Raw genomic sequence first — 21,725 nt, 5'->3', positions numbered from 1 at the left:
AAAAATATTTCACGCCATTACATGGAAATTTGAACTCGCAGACACCTAGTTCCCTACCTAAAAATACTTATCTAGGACCCCTCAACAACCCCTTAAATTTCTTCGGTTGAATTCTGAAACACCCGGTAAAAAATCACGACTAGAACTGACGAGCATTATCGTAGTAAGTACACTGCAAGTGCAACTAACAGAGTCTGTAGCTCGCTATGTGGATCTGAATTGTGAACGATATTGTTATTAATGAATCATTCATTATATGTACAGAGTGTCCCAAAAATCTTCATACATAGGTAATGCCAGTTCAAATTAGAAATATCACATAATGTGGTCAATGTGGCGATTTTCGAGAGTCAGGCACAGGCAATGCGATCCTACTAGTTCCGACGTAAATGCTGCAACATGTCAGTCGTCACATGACAGGCGTCGACAATGCGGGCTTGCATATGTTGCGAGTCCCAGATTTTCTTATTGTAGACCTGTAACTTAAGCTGAGCCTAGAGATAAAAATCAAGGATTGTGATATCAGGGGAGCGGGTTGGGTATATTGAGTATATCATGCAACATTTTTACTTTCAACCAACATATCCTATGTATGGTGACTCTTGGGACATCCTGTATAGTTTTTTGTTTATCTCAATTCAAATACTCGGTAACGTCTATATTGCTAACACTGACAGTTTAACAGTCTTGCACATATTTTCGTACTTACTGAAAATATTATTCGCAACATTTCTGTAACAATTACAAACTCAAGGCGGAGAGGAAACTTGTTGATTTTAGATCCGCTATTATAAAAGCGGTTTAAACTTTAGCGTCAGTTTAGACTAAAGTTTTCCAGCTCGTCACATACTATAAACCTCAACCACTAGTTAGTCTTGAGGTCGACTTTATTGGCATTCCTCTGCCTTTTGAACTGCAGTTCAAGCTTCAAGAATAGACGATATTCGAAGATAATTTTCAAAATAAAATTATTTACTTAAACATATAAGAATAACAAACAAAATACATAATTACACGTGTCTAACCTTATTACTTACTTACTTACAAATGGCTTTTAAGGAACCCGAAGGTTCATTGCCGCCCTCACATAAGCCCGCCAGCGGTCCCTATCCTGTGCAAGATTAATCCAGTCTCTATCATCATACCCCACCTCCCTCAAATCCATTTTAATATTATCCTCCCATCTACGTCTCGGCCTCCCTAAAGGTCTTTTTCCCTCCGGTCTCCCAACTAACACTCTATATGCATTTCTGGATTCGCCCATACGTGCTACATGCCCTGCCCATCTCAAACGCCTGGATTTAATGTTCCTAATTATGTCAGGTGAAGAATACAATGCGTGCAGTTCTGTGTTGTGTAACTTTCTCCATTCTCCTGTAACTTCATCCCGCTTAGCCCCAAATATTTTCCTTAGCACCTTATTCTCAAACACCCTGAACCTATGTTCCTCTCTCAGAGTGAGAGTCCAAGTTTCACAACCATACAGAAGAACCGGTAATATAACTGTTTTATAAATTCTAACTTTCAGATTTTTCGACAGCAGACTGGATGATAAGAGCTTCTCAACCGAATAATAACACGCATTTCCCATATTTATTCTGCGTTTAATTTCCTCCCGAGTGTCATTTATATTTGTTACTGTTGCTCCAAGATATTTGAATTTTTCCACCTCTTCGAAGGATAAATCTCCAATTTTTATATTTCCATTTCGTACAATATTCTATGTCTAACCTTATTAGGTAAATTAATAATAATGCGCATTTTCAGTTATGAAAAGAGATACTTTTCCACGTTCTAAAAAAATATATTGGTACCCTAAAAATATTTCTACCACGCCACAAGACGTAGGCCTAACAGGATAAAATCTGAAATATGATACACTATCTAATCAGCAAGTGAACAAGCACATCTTTCTGAATATTACAGTGTATTTGGTATATGACACACAGCATTAAACCCATAATTCTTTTCAAGAACACTTCTCATTTTTGCTTTAATGACTATTGAACTGCTGAGGATTGAACATGGAGCATCCTTAAAATTCCAACCATGTTCAGAATGAAAATCACGAACAACACAAGCGTTTATAGGGATTCGATGAATGCCATGTCACTTTTTTCCTAGGTTTTCCCTAACTGTAAGACTGATGTCAGGTCATACCATGGCAAACCCTTGGACTCATCTCGTGAGATAATATTTTAATCCCGCCAATTAGCATAATAATCCTTTAGATCGCAGTGCGCTAAGAAGCGAATAAATAAATAAATAAATAAATAAATGAATAAATGAATGAATAAATAAATAATTGATAAATAATAAATAAATAAATAAATAAATAATAAATAAATCAATAAATACATAAATAAATAAACAAATAAATAAATACATAAATAAATGAGTGAGCGAGTGAGCGAGCGAGCGAGTGAATAAATAAATAAATAATAAATAAATAAATAAATAAATGAGCGAGTGAGTGAGCGAGCGAGTGAATAAATAAATAAATACATAAATAAATAAATAAACAAATAAATACATACATAAATAAATACATAAATAAATGAGTGAGTGAGTGAGCGAGCGAGCGAATAAATAAATAAATAAATAAATAAATGAATAAATGAATGAATAAATAAATAATTGATAAATAATAAATAAATAAATAAATAATAAATCAATAAATACATAAATAAATAAACAAATAAATAAATACATAAATAAATGAGTGAGCGAGTGAGCGAGCGAGCGAGCGAATAAATAAATAAATAAATAATAAATAAATAAATAAATGAGCGAGTGAGTGAGCGAGCGAGTGAATAAATAAATAAATACATAAATAAATAAATAAATAAATGAATAAATGAATGAATAAATACATAATTGATAAATAATAAATAAATAAATAAATAATAAATAAATCAATAAATACATAAATAAATAAACAAATAAATAAATAAATACATAAATAAATGAGTAAGCGAGTGAGCGAGCGAGTGAATAAATAAATAAATAATAAATACATAAATAAATGAGCGAGTGAGTGAGCGAGCGAGTAAATAAATAAATAAATACATAAATAAACAAATAAATACATACATAAATAAATACATAAATAAATGAGTGAGTGAGTGAGCGAGCGAATAAATAAATAAATAAATAAATAAATGAATAAATGAATGAATGAATAAATAAATAATTGATAAATAATAAATAAATAAATAATAAATAAATAAATCAATAAATACATAAATAAATAAACAAATAAATAAATACATAAATAAATGAGTGAGCGAGTGAGCGAGCGAGCGAGTGAATAAATAATTAAATAATAAATAAATAAATAAATGAGCGAGTGAGTGAGCGAGCGAGTGAATAAATACATAAATAAATAAATAAACAAATAAATACATACATAAATAAATGAGCGAGTGAGTGAGCGAGCGAGCGAATAAATAAATAAATAACTAAATAAATGAGTGAGTGAGTGAGCGAACGAATAAATAAATAAATAAATAAATAAATGAGCGAGCGAGTGAATAAATAAATACATAAATAAATAAATAAATAAATAAATAAATAAATAAATAAATAAATAAATAAATAAATAAGCGACTTGCTGTCTTACATCGAATACAATATGTTTGATGTATTTTATCGATTTATGACTCTCTGTTTACTAGTTATCATTTGTAAAAGCAGTATTCTACAAATATTCAATTCTGTTCTCCTCAATTTGAGGTTACGTCTCATGTAATCACAGGAAGGACAAATATTTGCAACGCTACAAAAAATGACTCACGATGTAAACAAACGTTTGTAACAAAAAATGTTAATTGATATGATGGAACTAAAAAATTGAAACAAAACGTGCGTCAACTGTTACGTAAATATAATCTTGTATCTTGCTTTCTGTTCCCAATACTGCTAACTTCATTTCGCTAATTACGTTCCCCTGAAGCAATGAAAACTAAACGAACCAGATTCGTCTCCATGCCTCGCGTTAAAACATTCTGCTTGGATAATAGAATATTACTATAGAGATCGCAAAATGGGGAGTGGGTTGAGATCCTCAACAAGAAGTAAAACAAGCACTCATATGTGCAGACAACTTGATGATGATGATGACGACACTGCTTAAAACGTAAGAAACGTCACTTAAACACCCACATACACAACCCAGTCCCTATAATAATAATAATAATAATAATAATAATAATAATAATAATAATAATAATAATAATAATAATATTCCATGTATTGTGGGTCCCTATCACCACGGCATGGCGCGTCCTCAGGTTGCGGATAGAGGAGACGGCCTCCAGATATGGACGGTAGCTGCGAATATATTGAATAAGCAGTCGTGACAGCCGAGAAGGGGTGATCCTCCAGCTTGGGGGCTGGGCGAAGGGCTAACAACCCATCACCGTAAAAAAACAGCTTGTTACGAATTCATATAATAACCCTCGGAATGGGACTGATTCTGTGGTTAAAAGGGAAATGCCTGTTATTATTCGGTTGAGAAGCTTTTGTCATCTAGTCTGCTGTCAAAAAATCTGAAAGTTGGAATTTATAAAACAGTTACAATATTACCGGGTTTTCTGTATGGTTGTGAAAATTGGATTTTCACTTTGAGAGAGGAACAAAGATTAAGGGTGTTTGAGAATAAGGTTCTTAGGAAAATATTTGGGGCTAAGAGGGATGAAGTTACAGGAGAATGGAGAAAGTTACACAACGCAGAACTGCACGCATTGTATTCTTCACCTGACATAATTATGAACATTAAATCCAGACGTTTGAGATGGGCAGGGCATGTAGCACGTATAGTCGAATCCAGAAATGCATACAGAGTGTTCGTTGGGAGACCTGAGGGAAAAAGACTTTTGGGGAGGTCGAGACGTAGATGGGAGGATAATATTAAAATGGATTTGAGAGAAGTGGAATATATTTTTTTTATTTTGTTGGGTTATTTTACGACGCTGTATCAACATCTAGGTTATTTAGCGTCTGAATGATATGAAGGTGATAATGCCGGTGAAATGAGTCCGGGGTCCAGAACCGAAAGTTACCCAGCATGTGCTCGTATGGGATTGAGGGACAACCGCGGAAAAAACCTCAACCAGGTAACTTGCCCCGACCGGGATTCGAACCCGGGCCACCTGGTTTCGCAGCCAGACGCGCTGACCGTTACTCCAGATGTGGAATATGATGATAAAGACTGGATTAATCTTGCACAGGATAGGGACCGATGGCGGGCTTATGTGAGGGCGACAATGAACCTCCGGGTTCCTTAAAAGCCAGTTAAGTACCTTAACGATGGATGGGCCCTTAAAAATACAAAGTGGTGATTCATTAGGAACAGGAACCAGCAAGTTTCTTCAAGATATTATTTTCTACAAAAGACGATGTGATAAACGAGATGGTAGCAGAGCCAGAGAGCATCGCTTGAAGTATGTTCTTGGAAGAGAAATTAATTATCAATGCCACACGTGTGACGTGACCCAGAGTATACGCTATGAGACAATTTAGTTTGCTTTCTTACTCAGAACTTGTTCACCGGTGCTTTATGACTAATTGTAACTTCTGACACAATTAATGTGGCTACGAGAGCAGCTAACCTTAATCTGTCCTTGTACACCTAATAAGTCTCCGTATCTGCAGCTCAGCACTAGAGCACTGTTCTTCCATCCAGGTTGCCCGGGCTCGATCCCCCGGTCAGGTAATAGTTAAGGAGCGGATTCCTATGTAATTAAATATTATTTTTGCGTGTTATAGAACATAATTAACAAAGTAAAAAATTCCGAACATGAAGTTTCAAGTTTAAAACCCGAATTTTATTTCACATAAAAACACATATTTTCACAAAAAAAAATGTAAATACATATTTTAATGAAATCTATTATAAACACATAGGCCTAAATATTGGAGTTTTTTTACTTAAATAATTTTTACAAGAACTTTTAAAAATTTTAAAACTAAATCAATTATGTCACTTAGAAGTACGTTATCTTTTTAAGAATTTTTGGTTGCTTCGTGTTTCTAAGCGCTGTGTGGTGTATCCGTGATACATTTTTGTAATAGTATCGCCTCAAGTTCTGAGAACTGATAGGCAGCATGTCAGTGTTATTATTAAAGAATAAATTAACATGGACAAGGAGGAGAGTTCCTGCAACACATAATTAGGAATGTTTACTGTTGCTGAAGATGATTTCATTCCGCGCTTTGTTTGTGACAACAGGTAAGAGGTCGGGTATGAACATTATTTAATTTAAACAACTCTCTCGCCTCTCGCGTCAATCGATATCCTTCAAGATATACTGAAAGATGGTTGTTTAAAAAACGATTTGGCTTTCCTATTAGCAAATCTAAGCTTTTTGTGAGACACCATAAAAAAAACTAGAAACATCCAAAAACCTGTTGTTTGAAACAGGGAGGTGCGTGCCGTGAAAATTAAACTAGACTCGCTACCAGGTTCAGAAGTACAAGTACTAAGGGACAAATTCCAGAATGTGTTTGGGAAAAACAGTGGATATAAAAAAATGTGTAAAATTGCTCAAGTATTGGAGGATGTGCCTGTAGGTGAAATTGACGGTGTTTGTGTTTGTGACATTCCTCTCTTTAAATATGCACGTCTGACGTCCTGTGATGTGGAAAGATCGTTTTCACAGTATAAGTCGTTGTTCAGAGATAATCGGCATGCATTTGTAATGGAGAATTTGGAGATGACCTTTGTTGTTCACTGCAATTCTCGGCCATCTACTAGCACTCAAGTGTGGTGGGTGAGTACCTAGTAACATTTTTTTCCCAAGCTAAGTAAGTATTTTTGTCATATTTAAAAGAAATATTATTTTTATTTTTAGCAAATATTTTCGTACTTTTTAGACATAAAAAATAAATATATTTAAATTTTTTAGCACAAAAATTCGCTTCCTAGTAATAATACAATTTGTGGTGGACAGTGCAAACGTTGCAGGGGTGTTTTCTAGAGGTACTCCGGTTTCCCTCTTCTCACCAATACTTTCTAACTCCCTGCCATTCTATCGGTCATCTGCAGTTGAAGAACGAGATCCGAAAACGGTTATGTCCATTTTTATGAAAGGAGTGGGCTAGTTGTCAGGCTTCTCGTCTGCGAAATGGAACCTGTCTCTATCAGGGACTGAGGTGGGATGGTCCATTTGTCAGCATCGGATTCACGAAGGCCAACTATCGGACTTGAACAATCATTGCCCTATAGGGAGCATAATGGGCCAATGTAAGCCTAAGTGAATGGATAGCCAAAAACGACCCTTTTCAGGACTATATATATATTTTCCAAAATGTATTTAACAGACATATCATTACGAGTAACACAGGTTCAAATTGTAAAGATGTAATAATAGATCGTAATAAAAAACAGCCAGTCATGGCAGGGGATCGAACACGAAACGTTTTCTTAGTAGGTTAACACGCTATACATTCAGCTATTAAGTAGATATGAAATACAGGAGTGTAACGTTGAGATTGATTGGCATACATTAATATTATCTCTAATATACAGGGTGTCCACAGAAACGTCCCTGTTTTAAAATTCTAATTTTAAGGAAACTGTTAGCTCTACAGATGTTCTGTTTGCGGTGTCATGTAAAGCAACTCAAAAAGTTTTGTATTTTCTACTTTAGTCTTTTGTTTATTTATATATGTTTTATTTAACGACGCTCGCAACTGCAGAGGTTATATCAGCGTCGCCGGATGTGCCGAAATTTTGTCCCGCAGGAGTTCTTTTACATGCCAGTAAATCTACTGACATGAGCCTGTCAAATTTAAGCACACTTAAATGCCATCGACCTGGCCCGGGATCGAACCCGCAACCTTGGGCATAGAAGGCAAGCGCTATACCAACTTGCCAACCAGGTCGACTAGTCTTTTGTTGCAGATGTTAAATAACAATAAGGAAAGATGACAACAGCACAAGAAAGACCTCAGTGCGTGGTATGGTACTCTCAAACGAAAACACCGATTAGGACCTACGGTTCAAAGAAATTTCATGAACGTACCCTGAACGGAAGCCACAAGACTTAAAGACAGTTAAGCGTGGTCTAATTGGGAGGATTTGGTGAAGAACTGTTTTCAGAAAATGGGAGGAGTGATAGTAAGAGAAAGAAAAATAAAGTGTATAATATTTGCTGATGATATGGCGTTGTTACCAGAAGAGGAGATAATAATAAGGGATATGCTACTGGAGCTAAATGACAGCTGTGAGCAATATATGCAGACGAAGATCATGGTCATAGGAAGAAAAGTAAAGAAGGTAAACTTGCGAATTCTAAATGAGGCAGTAGAGCAAGTGAACAGCTTCACATACTTGGGGTGTACTATAAGCAGTAACATGAGCTATTGCTAGGAAGTCAAAAGGAGGATAGCAATGGCCAAGGAAGCTTTTAATAGAAAAAGGAGCATCATCTGCGGACCTCTGGAAAAAGAACTAAGGAAGAGATTATTGAAGTGCTTTGTGTGAAGTGTAGCATTGTATGGAGCAGAAACATGGAGATTATGACGAAATGAAGAGAAGCATTTCAAATGTGGATATGGGGAAGAATGGAGCGTGTGAAGTGGACAGAATAAGAAATGAAGCTGTGTTAGGAAGAATGGATGAAGAAAGAATGATGCTGAAACAGATCAGGAAGAGGAAAAGGAATTGGCTGGGTCACTGATTGAGAAGAAACTGTCTTTTGAAGGATGCACTGGAAGGATTGGTGAACGGGAGAAGAGCTCGAGGCAGAAGAAGACATCAGATGATAGACGACATTAAGATATATAGATCGTATGAGGAGTTAAAGAGGAAGGCAGAAAATACGAACTACTGGGGAATGCTGGGTTTGCAGTGAAGGACCTGCCCTTGGGCAGAACACTATGGATGAATAAATCCAGCTGGAGAGTATTGTTCAGAACTATGAACAGTATAAAACCGATACTGATGGCTTAACAAAGTTGAAAGCTTTTAGTTTAAAGCTGAAATTATATCATGAAGACGAAAATGAAGCCTAGAGGGGTGTCGGTGACAGGGAAACTTAGTTCTATCTAATGTGAAATTGGTCATTATAATCTAAATTGAAAATGGGGTGAAATGTAAAATTGCACATTACAATGTAACATAAAAATTAACCGAAATGTGAATCTGGACATAAAAATGTTTCGGACTAAATTAAAAATTGGGCGAAATGACTAAGGGTGTGATAGTGTAGGACATAATTAGCAGTTGGGTGGAAATTAAATTGGACCATACTGGGTTCTGGTCGAAAAAGCAAATTGGGTGAAATGTCTCGGAATGTAACCTCTGAGACCTGTTTAATATTTGTATAGCTTAAAAATTCAGTTAAGTAAAATTTAATATAACTCTTTATTGATTATTTTATTTTAAGAAATCGGTTTCATAAATCATTTTTATTTTTATTAAGCATCAGATTAGTATTTGGACCGATAGATTGGCCTTAATTTTTCACAGCTAAAATGTTAAAAGAAATTACAGTTAAAGCATCATAAAATACAGTTGCTCATGTTAAAATTGCAGCACAGTAAAATAAGTAATAGTACATTATGCAACGAGCCTATAATGAAGGTAATTAAGAAGCAAGTATGGATATTTATGCCGCTCGTTTCACAATTTTCATACGAGCTTCTTAATTACCATTATAGGCGAGTTTCATACGACTTTTTATGCTCGACCATATTTCTAACTTGATATTATTAATTTTCTTTGTATCTGACCTTGACCAATGTCCCGTATGTTGTGAGATGTGCGCAGACGCGAAAGTATTGATTTTTTCCGAGAAACAGATGTCCACATTGACCTTGCTAGGTCATAAGAACCTACAGAGATAACACTGAAATTAAATTAGACATTGAAAAACGAGATGACAAATTGAATTTATTTGAATATTATTTACAATTAACGCTAATTATTATAGTAACAGAACATAACCTTCTGCGACAGTATTGGATTTCCGGCCTCCGTGACTTTTCGCTAATTCTCTTTCGATTGCATATCCGAGAATAATCGATACTTGCGGTTTTATAACGGTAGAAAGCTGACCTGTCATTGGCTGAACAGTTGTAACCGGAGTCGTCATTGGCTGAAAGACCTGACCTTTAATGAGTAGGTGTACTTTAATGACATGTATTAAAGGTCTGCTACCAGGTGTATAATTACTACATTTCGGCATGGTCGAGCATAAAAATAATTATAACATATATTTATTGTGTCAGAGCCATCTTCAGTTACAAGCCATAGCATGGGTAGGTTTGGCAACGCTGAGTGGAGACGGGGGGAGACGAAATAAGCATGCCGTTTGACGTTTTAGAGTTTTGGTTTCGTTGTCACGTGTACATTTTCGACATTAATTAATACAAAAGTAAATGCATATGATCAAGATTTAGTGTATTGACGTTCGTAATTTATTGCGGAATCCGAAATGGTATTTTATTTGAGTTTCAGAATATCGCGTAAGTACTTGCATACAGCCACTTATAACTTAAAAAAATTAAAAGCATGCGTGTTTTTTATTGATGGTACAAGGGAAAATAAATAAATACTTAAAGAAATGTTACTTGTACCAAAAATAAATAAAATAACGACGTACTTTCGCAGTACCCTATTCCAATCATTTAACCATTATGTGGGTAGTAGGCCTAAATTGACAGTGTTTTGCCGCTTTATGTTGTTTCACCTCTGACGTGAAAGGTCTAGGATATCATATGCATTTTAATTTCATGTGATTATTTGTCGTGCTTTTCTATAAATACGAGGCGTGTTCTTAAAGTAAGTTCCAAAAGGGTGTAGTAAGTAAACGGGAAGATATTTACAAACTATTTTTGTTGAATTGTATTCCCCACACTTCAATTACTTCTCAACATAATCTCCACCATTATTGAGGCATTTATCGAGTCGTGGCACAAGTCTTTCTATCCCCTCATTGTAGAATTCGCCCGCCTGCAATGCGAACCACTCCCGCACTGCTGTTTTCACTTCGTCGCCATCAAAACGTTGACCACAGAGGAACTTCTTGAGGTACAGGAAGAGATGAAAGTCACTCGGAGCCAAATCCGGGCTGTAGGGGGGATGGTCAATTTGTTCCCAGCCAAATTTCGAGATGAGATTTTGGGTGTCGTCGCCATCAAAACGTTGACCACCGAGGAACTTCTTGAGGTGCGGGAAGAGATGAAAGTCACTCGGAGCCAAATCCGGGCTGTAGGGGGGATGGTCAATTTGTTCCCAGCCAAATTTCGAGATGAGATTTTGGGTGTCGTCGCCATCAAAACGTTGACCACCGAGGAACTTCTTGAGGTGCAGGAAGAGATGAAAGTCACTCGGAGCCAAATCCGGGTTGTAGGGGGGATGGTCAATTTGTTCCCAGCCAAATTTCGAGATGAGATTTTGGGTGTCGTCGCCATCAAAACGTTGACCACCGAGGAACTTCTTGAGGTGCAGGAAGAGATGAAAGTCACTCGGAACCAAATCCGGGCTGTAGGGGGATGGTCAATTTGTTCCGAGCCAAATTTCGAGATGAGATTTTGGGTATCGTCACCATCAAAACGTTGACCACCGAGGAACTACTTGAGGTGCTGGAAGAGATGAAAGTCACTCGGAACCAAATCCGGGCTGTAGGGGGATGGTCAATTTGTTCCTGTCCTCATGATTTTTTTCATCGACAGCACGCACCAAATTGTCATTGACCAAAGATGGCCGACCGGTATGCTGCTCGTCATGCACAGAGACGCGGCCCTCTTTGAACTTCCTAACCCATCTCCTGACCATTCCATCACTAATGGCATCATCACCACACACCTCACAAAGTTGACGATGAATGTCAGCTGGTTTGATGTTTCTCGCATTCAAGAAATGGATAACAGACCGCATCTCACAGTCGGCGGGGTGCTCGATCACTTTAAACATTTCAACTGATCACAACTAACCCCACACACGGACTGAAGCTCCGAAACTGCATGCACAGCTTGTTTGAAGATTGAAGAAGAAAATACGCATGCGCAAAATAACGACTGCAGCGATGTGACGGTTATAATTGAAAACGGAACTTACTTTAAGAACACGCCTCGTATTTCATATGTCTATGAAGCTAGTTTTAGTTTGAACCTGGCCAGTCACCATAACAATACTGTTCCCTAAATTATTAGTTATAAGCTTTTTAAAATATAATTTTAAATAAATATAACTACAAAAAACGAGCTAAGAATGTAAATTATGAAATTGAAATAAAAATATAAACAGAGGAAACTATTGGCATATCATAACAAAGTATGAGGATGTAAATACAGTTAGGCCAAGTATAGAGATCTATGAAAACTGCAGGAACATACCTTTAACATAATACGTAACAAAACACATTATCTATTATGTATGTGCCAATTAGCGTAAACTCAGTGAACTTTAACTCCTGTAAATGCGAAGTGAAAAGAAACATGTTTATAACTAATTTATTACAAAATATAATAATAAACAAACCTTGAAAACCAACAAAGCGAGTGTACGCATCTACAAATTATAGGTAGTTCTGACGTATAGCAGACATTCTGAATCTTCAACAAAACTGCAACATTTATGGATCACAAAACAGCTGTTTACAATGAACTTGAAAATCAACGGCTAACTTTATTGATAGGCTATAGCAGGCGAGACCCAACAATTTGGCTAGAATTTAATATTTAGAATGTAAATTATGAAAATAAAATACTTTGTCATCATTAACCGTAAAAATTGTCAGAGACTGCAACCATTTTATTTTCATTTGTTGTCTTGCTTTTATCGCCAATACGCATTTAGTTTATAACACATAAACAATTAACGTTTGGTACGACCGCGAACATAATTCCATCGACACAAACTTGTTATAACATTTACATTGAAAATCGACATTAACACAAACACGTGCTTTTGTACCATAGGCCTCCGCTTGACAGTTAATTACACTGTTGCCGACTCAATGCTCCGGCTTTGTATATCGATGGCTCTGATTGTGTACATTTTTTATATCAGTTCGGATTTTAGTACCTATTTTGATGTTTTTAACTGCCTATTTTTTAGCGTTTTAAGTATCTATATGTGCGGGCTCTAGATATAACTTTTAAAATATTATATTTAAAGACGCTGTATTGTTTATGACGTTATTTAAAATGGAGTTGTTGATATCGAGATGAAACCGAAAATGCTTCGTGCATTAAATAATACTTTCCCAGAAATTTTATATTAATGTTTTTCTGACCACAGAAAATATTTTTTATTTCACAATGCGGACAGTTATATCTCCGGTGAAATAGCTGATGCGTATAATTGTGTGTAATACGCACATATATCACACAAGACGTACTGTATCCTGTGCCAACTTGACGAGCTGTTCGCATCAACCTGTGCGGAAGAATCCGCTAGATGGTGCACTTGTCTAATATTGTTAACAAATTTCTGTGAGTTGCGGCAACCAGGCGAACGTACGGTAGCATGACGCATTTTTTTACAATACGTTCATATGTAAACTTCTCTCTACATTACATACAACGTTGCAAAGTGTACCAAACATCAGTTTTCAGGATATGAGCATTCGTACCGGAAGTGTAGGCGAAAAGAGTAGGCCAGATTCCCCCCCCCCCCCCACATAATCCAATTTAAACAGGGGCGTCTCTCGTGGCTCCGACTTAAAGAACGTAGAACTTTACACTCTTCGTCTTTACTCTTTCGAATTCTGCACACTTCAACACCAAATTACCTTTCGTCTCGTTTCTCTTATCTATACTCTAACCACGACGTAAATACCAGATCACTTATCTGTGGCACACTAAGTATGCCTCTTCATAGAACATCTTGTTAGTCATCATCTTTTACAATATCCACCTCGCGTCAATGGAATTCCTTGTCACAAAGTATTAGGGGCTGTAAGACAATAAACACCTTTAAGAACAGCTTAAAAGATAACCTTATTAGCATTTCACTCCAATCATACTGATTTAAACTATCACTGACTACATTGTTACTCTTTTCTTTAGACATCATCCTGATTGTGCTGTATTTTAATTGTCTCGTAATAATCTCTTTCTATTATCTAATATTATTTGAAATATATTAACATTCTATGTATTTTAGTTTAATTCTGCTACACAGTTTATTTCAGTGTTTAATTAATAGTTCATAGTATTTTGTTGTTTAATTTGTAAATAACTTTTGTATACATGTAACTCTCATCTAAATCAAATTGTTGGATTCTTTGTAAGTTTATGCATATGTATATACACTTTTTGCTGGTTGAGTGGAAGAGAAGGCCTTACGGCCTTAACTCTGCCAGCTAAAATAAATCATTATTATTATTATTATTATTATTATTATTATTATTATTATTATTATTATTATTATTATTATTATTATTATTATTATATTGCGGGTGTTCAAGGTGTGCGCTAGGGCCTGTTTCTCAAAACTCATGGACTAGTAATACTAGTCTGTACAGTAGTAATATTAGTTCATTTTACAAGCCTGTGTTTCTAGAAACTACAAGGGTAAAATAGTAGTTACCAGTTCACAGACTAGTAATATTGGTCGATTTCACCAGTTCATAAGTGATTCTGTTTCTCAAAATGCTAATCTAGTTGATTATACTAGTATTCAACAGGAATATTATACAAGACTCTAAAGACTGGTGATTTCTATATTATCAGTTACCAGTGACAACCTTCCTCTGATAATCATTACATTTATTGCTGTAATGCATGTGGTTTAGTGATTCCGACTGAAGCGATGAAATTGTTGTAAGAAGAGCTAAAACTATATCGAGAAAGAACAATTATTATTCCTTTACAGGAGCACTTATTTAAATATAATGAACAGTTTAGGTTAAGTGCTGAAAAGCTTGGAGTCAGTCTCGGTAGCGTACTTGGTACAGCGATGGCCTTCTATGCTCGAGGTTGCGGGTTCAATCCCGACCTGGATCGATGGCATTTAAGTGTGTTTAAATGCGACAGGCTCATGTCAGTAGCTTTACTGGCATGTAAAAGAACTGTAGGACAAAATTCCGGTAGACCGGCGACGCTGATATAACCGCAGTTGCGAGCATCGTTAAATAAACCATAATTTGCATTTTGAGAAGCTTGGAGAGTTGTTAAATATAGTGGAACCTGCCATAACAAGACACATAATAGAAGTAATGCATTATCAGCAAAGCTTCAAATACAAATTGCTCTACAAATTGGGATGTTGATTATTTTCCAATGCCATCAGGTCTTTCTGTCCTAGACCAGCAACACATACAGAATATGTTCCTAATAATCTAATACCAATTCATCAACTGCAGTGAATTTTGCTGGCTTTCCTCATCCACTGCAAGTTCTTCTCGCACTGTCAACTTTAGACTACAAATTAAATATAAAACGACACTAATTTATGAATAGATGAAATGTAAAACTGAAAAAAAAATTAGCGAATTTTTCATTAAGTTATAAGTGGCATTGATGTCGGCAGTAGATCCACTAGCTACATATGTTTATATTATGATACCACAGTCTAGTATATACAGCCACGAAGCTCAATACGTAATAAATATGCATCCATAGATAGTTGCTAACCACTAGGATCGCTAATATCGACTCATTACATACAATGTGAAATAGTACCGGCACAGTCTATTGTTCCTAGCACATTCACAACTCAAGCTTCGTGACTGTATATACTAGACTGTGATGATGCTGTGAACTTGAATTGGTACTCATCAAAGTTGCTTTCTTAATGTTGGGCCAGTAAGTGTCCCTAACGTATGCATAATCTTTGTTCTGAGGTATCAGTTCCACAGCCTCACACATTACAACATTTTTTGTCCATTCGTTTACTTTATAATTTTTTGTTATTATGCTTGAAAAAGCACCGAATAGTATATCCTTTGATTCATTCATCATATTCAGTATAGTTAATTTGCTTTCAATTGATGGAATTTTAATCGAAAAGAGAAATTAAAACCAAAACACAAAAAAACTTAGCCTTCTAACCTCATATAACAATACCTACCAATGACTATAAACAAATGAACTCAATCAGATGACTAGTGAAAGAGATCATGTGACTAGTGAAAAATTGTCACAAGTTACTAGACTGGTAAAATAGTTTGAGAAACAGAATCTACTACAGTTGGTGAAATATACTCTGGTAACTAGTAACTGGTGAACTACTAAACTAGTATTTTTGAGAAACAGGCCCTTGGACACCCTGTAAATTCGGTAATCTCATTTTTTATTTTATGCTCGACCATGCCGAAATGTAGTAATTATACACCTGGTAGTAGTCCTTTAATGCACCTCATTAAAGTACATCTATTCATTATAATTCAGTTGTTCAGCCAATGAGAAATCACCATTGTACCATTATCAAACCGCAAATATCGATTATTCTCGGATATGCAATCGAAAGACAATTAGCGAAAAGTCACGGAGGCTGGAAATCCAATACTGTCGCAGAAGGTTATGTTCTGTTACTATAATAATTAGCGTTAATCTCTACAAATAATAAATCTGTAGCCGACATTTTTCTGGTAATTTTCCATTTTCCAAAAATAATTGGTCCTAACATATATAATTAACCACCCTGAAACCGAAAATCGCTTTTTTTAAATTTTTGTTTGCATGTCTGTCTGTCTGTCTGTCTGCATGTTTGTTACCTTTTCACGCGATAATGGCTGAACGGATTTCGATTAAAATTGGAATATAAATTAAGTTCGTTGTAACTTAGATTATAGGCTATATGGCATTCAAAATACATTATTTAAAAGGGGGGTTATAAGGGGGCCTGAATTAAATAAATCGAAATATCCCTCTTATTATTGATTTTTATGAAAAATGTTACATAACAAACATTTCTTTAAAAATAATTTCCGATAAGTTTTATTCTTTAAAAAATTTTGATAGGACTGATATTTAATGAGATAAATGAGTTTTAAAATTAAAATAACTGCCATGTAAGGCCGTATAATGAAATAAACAAATGACTTCGTCTATAAGGGGCCTTGGTCAACAACAATCGAAAGCTATGAATCATAGCCTACATAAAATGTTTCTGTGTTTGTATGTAGCAATATCGGAAGCTAAATTAACCGATTTGTGTAATTAATTATTATTTCACCATTGGAAAGTGTAGTTTCTCTGTATGGACATAATGCTATAATGTTATTACAGTAACTTCTGAGTGAATTGAGGACAGGTAAGATTAAAATAGCTTCTTATGCACAGAAAACTTGATAGGCTATTCTGTGTATTCGTTTCCTGTATTTCTTAAAATAATGTTTATCTCAGAGAATTAACGAACAACGAGAGTGTATTGATTTAGTATGCAGTAATAATATGTTAGCTTAGCATTTCATTATTTTATAATCCAAATTTTAACTATGCTCAATTGAATTGAGTTAAACTACATAAAATACATATGCATTAAATGCAATGCAAAAAATTTGGGTAATGAGCCAAGCAGATTATGTTGCCCTGTTATAAAATAAAATTTGTTCCTCCTGAGATTCAAGAGCCCCCATAACAAATTGAAAACTTACTTATCGGGGTACATCCGTTATCAACACACTTTTTTTATAATATAATATAATATAATATAATATAATATAATATAATATAATATAATATAATATAATATAATATAATATAATATAATATAATATAATATAATATAACTTAAGTTATTTGAAGGGTTCAGAACCATAGTGGGCCAAGCGCCATTTACTGAATACGTAGAAAACAAGAGTTAAAATTAAGTTATTACCATAATTCAATGGAAACATATAACAAGTAAAATAAAGTATACACATTAAATGTAAATGATGTCAATGTTCATTAAACTATGGTTGCATGTAATAACAATTAAGAAACATGTTAAAGGAATTGTCATTGCACCAAATGAGTGCTCTCTGGACCAAAATTATTCCATTTTAATTATTTAAATATAATTTAAATTAAGTAACATATTAAACGATTTATCCTTCTATCAAACACGAATATTGCCTGGATCAAATGTCCTATTTTAATTATATAATTAGTTTATATTTAGTTCTAACGGGTGCAGCGGAGCGCACGGGTACGGCTAGTAGTAAATAATATTCAAATAAATTCAATTTGGCATCTCGTTTTTCAATTCTAAATCAATTTCCAGGTTATATCAAGCCTAATTATATCAAGGTCAATGACATTCGTGCCTGGGAAAAAATCAATACTTTCGCGTCTGCGCACATCTCTGCTTCCTTTTTACCTCTTTCATGGCAAATAATATGTGAAATTATTCCGAATCCTGGTAGAATTAAAACCTCTGGATGACCAAAGAACTTCCATAACCATAACATGAATACTTATGAATAATTTCAAGTTAGAAATATGGTCGAGCATAAAAGTCGTATGAAACTTGCCTATAATGGTAATTAAGACGCTCATATGAAAATTATGAAACTCGCTTGCACTCGTTTCATAAACAAACATACTCGCGTCTTAATTACTACCATTATAGGCTCGTTGCATAATCTACTATTAAGTTGTTTTATATAATGCAGCAATAATTTTAATTTATCGCCATTTAAATGCGTGATAATCTCATTGGAAGTTGACGTATATAGTTCAAGTCTAATTTTAATTTATTACCATTTAAATATTTTAAATGCCTGCAGGTTGAATGTGCACACCATCCCCAGAACGGTTTTTGTTTTATAACGTACGCTCTGCCTGACGAAGTGGGATGAGTTCTGGTCTGGTTGTCCTATCCGTACAAAAGAACATCCCCTGCTGAGAGTTACTGCTATAATTCTCTGCGCGCGCAAGGTGGCTTGGTGGGGATACTCGCTTCTCTCAAGCTCGCAGGTCGTCCTGTATACAGGCAGCTCAACTTGTCAATAGCGTTACAAAATATTGTGTTTGACGTGTGTGTTTACTGTTTGTGTGGGTGAATTTACTATGTTTAGGTTTTACTAGGGTTCATAGTTGTGTGCCAGCACAGGTGAACAATTTAAATTACTTATTTAATGATAATAGCACTTGCAAATGTACACTGTAAAAGATCTTTACAAAAGCCATTCTCTTCTCGCCCACTAGGAGAGAAATTACATATAGTGAATAAGGGTAGACCTATCACTTCCGAATTTAGTGCAACAATATAAAACAAAAAGCAAACAATACACTAGACATTTTTCTATTTCACAATATGGAAATGTAGAATAGTTAGCGGGTTGTGGAACTTCAAACAGGTTATTTTCCTGGCCATGCTTATTGTTAGATCATAAATAATGCAATTTTGAATAACGTTATTTGTAGTTGCCTCCTTTCTCCGGCGTTTGCAGGGCAGACATTGAAACAAGGTGATTAATTTTTAAGAAGTTGTGGTGCGAGTACGGTGAATAATATTTAAATGTCATTTTCTTTTAATTTTATGTCATTTTTTCATTAGTTTAAGGGCATTTTAACCCTAGGATGCATAACATGGGTCCATTGGACCCGGCGGAATATTTAATAATTATTAACTAAGTAACTAATTTACATTGTGACTCCACCCACTAGGTATGCTACTCTTGTTACTTCCTTTATACATCTGTAGCACATTTGTTATTTTATTCTTTTATTTTATATATGTTTTTTATTCGTGTTCATATATACTACACTTTTACATAACATGGGTCCAATAGACCCGTTGCTTAAATTGTTTTATTATCATAAATATTATTGTAGTCTGTCATCTAAACAGAATCCTATGAACTACTAAACATATTTTCATGAGTTGGCAAGACTTCTACAGCTGGAAAGTGAAATTTCGGACGACGATTAGGAATATACATATATTTCCAGCAATTGATGACTATACTCCGGATGAAGATGAAGTTTCTTCTGCAGAACTGGATAGTGATGGTGTGAGCATGAAGATGAAATCTGGATGCTTGTTTGACACCAGTCGACAATCAAAACACATAGAGGAGAATAAATTGCTTCTAGTGGGATGATATGGAGGACAGAAACCCCTGCTCAGAGTAAACCTCCTGTCCACAACTTTGTAAGATTTGTATCAAGTCCTTCAAGGGCTATAGGAGCTGCTACTCTCAGAGGTGCCTGGGATTTATTTATCCCACAGAATATTTTGGATGAAACTGTGAGATGTATCAACATAGAAGCAAAAAGGTTTTATCTACTAAAGAAAATAAAATGGCAAGAAGTATCAATAGATGAAATGGTTGCTTTTCTTGGAATTTTGTTGCATATGAGAGCAGAAAAATCTTGGGATGTTCCAATAAGAGAATTTCTTCCTGGTAAATTTTCCAATCCATTTATAGAGCTACAATGTCTGTGAATCATTATGAAACTATGAGAAGATTTTTAAGGTTCTATGATAAGAGAACACGAAAGGTTAGATTACAAACACATGAACTTGTTCTTATTTCTTATGTGTGGCAAATATTTACGGAACAGTACAGAAAAGTAGTGGTTCCACAACCAAATGTCACAATATACGAATAGCTGGTTTCGTTTAGAGGCCGTTGTAGTTTTGTACAGTATATGCCAAAGAAGCCAGCGAACTACGAGATCAAAATTATGTGGATGTGTGAGCAGCAACTGGTTATACCGTTCACGGGATTGAATATTTACGGGGAAAAAATCGGAGAACCGCCACAGAAGGATTTGGCTCTCAATATTGTGAAGTTTCTAAATCGCTGTGTACTTGGTAAAGCCCGAAATATCACCATGGAAAACTATTTTACAAATATACCTTTGGCGCAATATATGTTGGAGAAGAAAGTGACAATTGTGGGATCAATTAGGCAAAAACAAGAGAGACATTCGAAAAGAAATGAAATCCAATGCAAAATCGACCAGTGAACAAAAGTGTATTTGTATTTCACGAGGACATGACAATAGTTAGTTTTTGCCCAAAGAAAAACAAAAGCGCTATTCCGGTAAGTACTATGATAATGCTGTTCACGAACATCACCCAAAAAGAAACCTGAGATTGTAAAATTCTACAGTCGCACTAAGGGTGGTGTTGATGTAATGGAACAGAAAGTGCACAATTATACTTGTAAAATGCAAACCAAACGCTGGCCCATGGAGCTTCGGTGTAACATTTTGGACGTTACTGCTCTAAATGCATTCATTCTGTATTGTATCCAGCACCCCAGGTACCATAAAGGACTCTTACACAAGTGGAGACTATTCATCAAAGAGATGTCAATGAAAATGGTCCAACCATACATGATTAGAAGATAGTTCAATCTCCGTCTGCGTAAGTCGATTTATGTGGACATGGAAAAGTTCATCACTAATCTAGGTAGTAGTGTGCAAAGTAACAACAGTAGTGGCAACCATCAAAACAAGAGGAGGAGATGTTTCCTATATCCTACGGCGACAGATAGAAATCCGAATCTATCTGCTACAAGTGTACAAATAATGTTTGTCAGGAGCATAATACAGTCGTGTGCAATAATATGATACACTTGTACTTTTGTGGTTATTCCTTACTGTTTTTCTTCTTCTACCTCGTGGATACATTACATTTTTATCTTATATAAATAAATATATGTGTTTGTGTTTTCTCGACGTCATGGCGTAAAGCATCCTGCCTAGGACTCGCGTTACGGAATGCGCGCTGATTCGAGTCCTCATGGGGAAAGACATCTTCTCATGAAATTTCGGCCAGTGTATGGGACCGGTGTCCAACCAGCATCGTGATGCACTTGAGGACC

This window comes from Periplaneta americana, chromosome 7, assembly GCF_040183065.1.
Source record: "Periplaneta americana isolate PAMFEO1 chromosome 7, P.americana_PAMFEO1_priV1, whole genome shotgun sequence".
In the NCBI taxonomy this organism is placed as follows: Eukaryota; Metazoa; Arthropoda; class Insecta; order Blattodea; family Blattidae; genus Periplaneta; species Periplaneta americana.
Note: the sequence above shows the minus strand (reverse complement) of the source record.